This window comes from Manis pentadactyla, chromosome 15, assembly GCF_030020395.1.
Source record: "Manis pentadactyla isolate mManPen7 chromosome 15, mManPen7.hap1, whole genome shotgun sequence".
Classification (NCBI taxonomy): domain Eukaryota; kingdom Metazoa; phylum Chordata; class Mammalia; order Pholidota; family Manidae; genus Manis; species Manis pentadactyla.
The window spans coordinates 44,031,457-44,037,456 of record NC_080033.1 but is presented as its reverse complement, the minus strand read 5'-3'; the positions used below and the strand labels follow the sequence as shown (position 1 = coordinate 44,037,456).

The 6,000-nt window shown below is 40.4% G+C and overlaps 1 long non-coding RNA gene across 1 annotated transcript in view; it reads left to right on the top strand.

Annotated features, from left to right (window-relative positions):
* The first annotated feature begins 2,620 nt into the window (after positions 1-2,620).
* Positions 2,621-6,000, top strand: part of LOC130680933 (uncharacterized) — a 28,189-nt gene continuing 24,809 nt past the window's right edge. The window contains exon 1 of the long non-coding RNA XR_008993978.1: positions 2,621-2,638. This is a non-coding gene — a long non-coding RNA (uncharacterized LOC130680933). The remainder of the gene's footprint in view (positions 2,639-6,000) is intronic.

Sequence of the window (6,000 nt, the reverse complement as noted above, 5' to 3'; positions counted from 1 at the left end):
ATTAATTGAAAAATGCTCAAATTGCTTTTACAGTTGTTATTAAAAAGTAGAATCAGTGTTGCCAGTGCTCAACCATAATTGGAACCCCAGGGAATTAAATATTTAGCATTAGTAATGTAACAGCACTTAGGACACAAATTTCTATTTTCGTAATGAAAGCTATACACTGTGAGTGCAGGCGGCTGAAACGACAGCCGTGACAAGTGAAACGGCCTGGGATATTTCAATAAGACACCTCATTGGACAGCAAGTCTTACTGCATTACTCGTTTGTAAAGAGATCTGCAAGTTTAATTCCCAATAGAAACCTGTTACCCAAGTATTTAGATTTCTAATTGCATGCAGGATGAACAGTTGGGCAAATGTCTCGCCATAAGTGGCTGAAATGTATAGTGCTTTCTAAATAATCCTATATAAGTTCATGCCTTTGTCAATTTAAAAATAGCAGAACTGTCAGGGAATAAAGATCTTGTTTGTTTTAAGTTTAATTACATTTTAAGCATAAATGCTTTCAGTATTACAATGAGAAAAGTTGGATATTGGGCTCTATCTAATGAGCTGCTGTGGTAGAGGCTGGGGATCCTAAGGGATTCCTTCCGTAAATTAACTGGATAAAAGTACTCAGTTAGGGTAGAGTTGATGGCTGAACTGTTCTTAAAACCCAGTTATAGAGCTGTCTCTTGCTCCTGTTTTCATTCTAAACACGTCCTGCAGAGACTTTAACAGTTGCCTGTTATCACTGTTCAACTTGTCAAAATGTATTATATTACTCCACTAATAAATACCATTAAAGGGTATTTGACTCCATTTCTCATTTTCAGAGGGGATCAGGTTGATAAACACAACTGGCTTACATTGGCCTTATTTTAATTTGTTTATGTCATCTAAGTAATATTATGGTCCATGGTTTGAATTTTGCAAACATTATTTTCCTGGGGATGTAAAACTTACAAAATATTATAGACAATGGAAGCAATTAGTGGAGGCGGTTTATGGTAGAATCTTTGTCCCTGAGAGATGTTATAACTGACATTTTTAGCCCACATCCGAAGTATTTGTAAAACGATAGCTAAGTGGACATTCTTCAAAACATAACTAGGCTAATTTCTTTGCCAATCTTTCTATCTTTTCTTGAAAAAGAAGTGTTACAGGATAAATTGCTTTCATAATTTTCTTTTGCTTATGATAGTTTGTATGTCAGTTTTTTGAGAATTTATTCGGACTGATCCTGATTTCTCTTCTATTTTATTTTTTGTAATTTTTAGAGCAATGCATACTTTATAAGAAAAGAGAGACAAGAAAAATGTAGATGTTTATTTGATAAATTCTCCCTTTTCCCCAGTCCCACTTACCTCCCCGGTGGTCACCTCTGTTAACAATTTGATAGCATATCAAACATTCATAACGATTTCTGTGCATATTATACATGTGCACAACCACATATATATATATGTGCATATATTACATATAACATATTTAAAGAACATAATTTGACTCATTCCATAGAAGCCTGAGACTTGCTTTGTTTGCCCACTTAATTTATCATGCACATCTCTGTATATTGGTGCCCATTGTTTTTAATAGCTAATGTTATTCCAGGTAAAATGTATTTATTTATTGCCTACTGATGCCATTGAAAGTCATCTCCAGTTTTCTGCTATGGCAAATAATGTGACAGTGAACTTCTGAGTGTGCCTAAGTGTGTGTGTTTGTAGCACATGGTATGTGTGCATTTTTGTGTGCCTATCATAGTAAACCATTGAGCTAATGTCTATTGAATGTTCACTCTGTGCCAGGCATTACTCAAAGCACATTACATATATTAACTCACTTAATCTTTTCAGTAATGAGTTAAGATGTATTATTATCCTCATCCCTATTTTATATAGAGGGACGCTGAGGCTCAGAGAGGTTAAGTAACTTGCTGGGATAAATCCTGACAACAAATATGTGTGCATATTTTTATGCATACTTTAAACTTGACAAATTCTGGGAGAGCCAAAATTTGAATGTAGGCCTGTCTCCAAAGTGCCATCTCACATTATATTGTCTTCTCAATAGACCTCGGGAGCCATAGGAAGATATTTTTATTTTTTCTAGGCAGTGGGAGAAATTTGCAAAACTGCTAACTTACAAATGACGATAGTTTTTTTAGCGATATCCTAGGCTCTGCTTTGATAAGTTAAAATTATACTCAACACCTACGACTATAGTTCTCTGTTTCCTGTTGGTGCTATAACCAATCACCATACACTTAATGGCTTTAAACAAAAAATATTTATTCTCTTATAGTTATGGAGGCCAGAAGTCCAAAATGGGTCTTAAAGGGCTAAAGTCAAGGTGTCAGCAGGGCTGGTTCTTTGCGAGGCTCTAGGGAGATCTGTTCCTAGCCACTCTCTGCTTCTGGTGGCCGGCTATATTCCTTGGCTTATGTTAATAATTTGAGTTTAAACACCATTTTCTTTTGTGCTCTGCATGATCTCAGGTTCTTCCTGATCCCCTTTTCCTGTTTGTTTAGGTCTTTCCCTTTCATGGCAGAGGATCTCCTTACAATGTCTTGTGGTCTTGAGAAATCATCTTTAAGATGAAGTTACCAAAAAGGAGATCGGAAGCTCTGAATACATTCATGGAGCTTGTTGGTGTGTAAATTTCACTTTAGGATGATCAAGTGGCAAGCAGAGAAGAGGAAGGGGTCAGAGAGCCCCTCATTCAGCATGCTCCATTTTCAAGCCCGACGCCTTGCTCTAGCCCTTCTCTAAGGCTGGAGCCTCTAATTTAATTTGTCCTGGCCCAGAATGTTGCCTGGATGCCCAGGAGAGGGGAGGAGTTCTGAGACTGACTGAGGCCTACATAGACTTCCAACCTATCTCCAGGGCAGCCCTCACCCCTACTCCACGGCAGACCTGGTTCCTTCCATTCCTGAGCCTTCAGATGCCACGGGGTCCGTTCCCGTCGTGCTCCTCTCTGCAGAATTCATCTTGTAGTTTCCTTTGCCCTGGGAGCCAAATTATCACTTTACCCACTCTGGATTCTAAAATTATTTTGATGCCCTTTAAAATGATTTTGCTATCTTTTGTGCGGTGATGTCTTCATCTGTTCTCTGTGTCCTTGTGCGCTGTGCTCTTTTCCCTTTCTTTGCAGTAATTTAGGGGATTTGAGGAGAGAAGGAAGATTAAATGTGTGGAGTCCATTCCCTATACCTAATTTTTTACTAGTTGTCCACCCATCTTCCAGAAATTCCTGTAATGTCTGATGGGTTGATAGCTCTTTTCCTGGATGCAGTGATGTCACGGAAGTATTTGTTTTCATTCTCCAATTTAACCTGGAACTTTGTCATCTTGAAGTGAAAGTCTGCCATGCTTGCTTATCCTTACCAGAATAGAATATTTATTCAAACAGTAAAAGGGTATTTTAACTTTCTGTTTTGAAAATTTTTAAACTTACGGAAAATTTGCAGGGGAAATGTTATGAATTTGTACATATTCTTCACCTTGATTCATCACTATTTCACATTTTGTTACGTTTGCTTTCTTTCTATCTAGCTCTCATAGATCTCATGTCCTCCTCCCTCCAAATACTTGAACAGTACAATGATCAAATTCAGAAAATTTAACATCGAGACAATACTATTATCTAATCTTTCATTCATATTCAAATGTTACTATCCCCCAAAAGTTATTATTTTCCCCCAGTCTAGGATCCAATTGAGGATCACTCTTTCATTTGTTGTCATGTCTACTTTAGAGGTATTTGGAAAGTCATGTGTGATCTAATGGATATGGATATAATACACTTCTAGATTAAAAAAAAAACAAAAAACTTTAAGCAGGAAAGAACAAAAGGGGATTGGAACCAGGGCCGTGAAATCCTTACATCTGAAGCATCTCAGGGGAAGTGGTTTTGGGTGAGAAGAGGAAGGAGAATGAATGTGTCCAGGGAAAAGGGGGCTAGCTCAAAGGAAATCTCATTGGGGTGAAATCCTGATGAGGAGTCTTTGTTGGGTCCCACTGGCTTGGAGATGAATGGTAGAGCTCAGGAAGCAGGGCAGCCCTGGGGCTCAGAGAAAATGCCTTGCTGTCTGAGGGCTCTCTAGTGCTGAGAACACACAGACTTTGTTGTGAATCTACATCCCTCTTTATGCCACTGAGCATTGCTTCCAGGATGGTGACAAAACACATCCACTGTCAAACTCATCATCTTTGCTCTAAACGGTGTCTGCTAGATCTGTGCTCTGCTGGAGTGTACATCCTGGGGAAGAGAGAGAGAGAGTGCACAAGGGAACGTAGATGAACTAGACGGCTTCAGATAGAGATAAACTCTGAGCTCCCTTGGCTAGTCCTCTCAGTGGGATCCTGGCTTTTCGGGCCCATGACTGGCCCGATGCTATTGCCAGTTGCACAAACGCTTCACATGCATGTCCTGACCCTTCTGCTAGTTTGTAAATGCTACAGAAGCTGTTTCTATCCTTTGAAGAGAGTTGTTCTCATAGTGCTGTGTATATAGTAAGCAGGCACTCAATATGTGCATGCTCATGGGAAGGTCTAGGCAACCCCAAAGGACCGACTCATGGATGGACTCAGACATGCACTGTGGCTCAGTGAGAAGAATCAGTGGCCTGGTGATGATATCTTTTCTTTCTTTTTTTTTAGTCTTAACCCATGCCAAGTAAAAAGGAGTAGTAGGACTAAATTGACTAACTGTAATTAACATATAGCTTAGAATTTCTGCACCTGTGAAAAGACTGAATTCCAAGGAAAGGAGCTGTGTAGAGACTGACTATGCATGCAACAGTAGAAAGGCATATGGAAACCACCCTCGCACCCCCTACCATCTCTTCTCATTTTCTGACTTGATGGAGAAGGTTATCCTGGTGCTAATTTTTCAGTTGCAAAAACTTTTGAGACCTTTTATGATTTGGGTTTCTCTACCTCAGTTTCATCACAGAGAGAATAGCCGAGAAGGTTCTGAAGGTTGCTGGGTGCTTGTGCCCTCAGGACCCTGCAGATGCGTGAGCTAATGATCTCCATGTGAAAGCTTCTGGAAGGAAGCAGCCTTGACGGATGATGCCTGGAGAGCCATCCGGAGATGTTTTGCTGTTGCTGTTTGACTTTTCCTGCTTCTCCTAGTTCCCTCTCAACCTCTGGTCCTTATGCTTTGCCTGGAACTCTTGTCTCTTCCTTCAGGTCTCAGCTTAACTATCACCTCCTCAAAGAGCCCTTCTGGATCTCCATATTCTATATCATGTATTTCCTCTCCTCCTCTCTGGGCTGTAAGCTTTGTCTTTAACCTCTTTACTCAAATTCTGGCACCTGCTTGATACACATTTGTTGAATGAATTTAGCAGGACTAAATTGTTCTAGACTGGAAGAAGGGTGAAGTTTTCCTTCTGCCAGACTGGGAGGAAGCTGTCGTCAGCACCAGTGTTGCCTTGTAACGTGCCAGATCTGGGACCACATAGTGCTTTATGAGGGGATGAAACTGGGATCCATGTGGAGACGAAGCTTCTGCCTTCTCCTCACTTCCCCACATCTGTGCTCCAGTTGTGATGACTTAAGCTCTGTCCGTTTTGGAGGAAAGTGTATAGGTCAGTGCTCTGTTGTTGGACATTGATTCATAATGTTAATGAGAGTTCATGTTTGCTGAGCATTTACTGTGTGCCAGGCACCATGCTACATGCACAATATGCATGATCTCATTTAATTCCCATAAGGGACTGGGTTATCTCTATTTTCACAGGTGAGGAAACTGAGGCTCAGAGAGGATGAGCTCATGGGTTTCATGAATGAACTAGGACTCGGATCTAGGTCCGTCTGATGCCATAGCTTCTGCTGGGATAGCCAAGTTTGGCTGTTTTCTGTGGGGTTTTTCTCCCTTTATATTTCAGCATCACAGATTCGCTGGCTGGAATCACGGAGGTCATTCATCTGGTCTAAATCCTGTTGGCGGTGAGGAGAAAATATAAACCTGACATTTCTAGCCACCAATCATTTGCAAAGTGAGC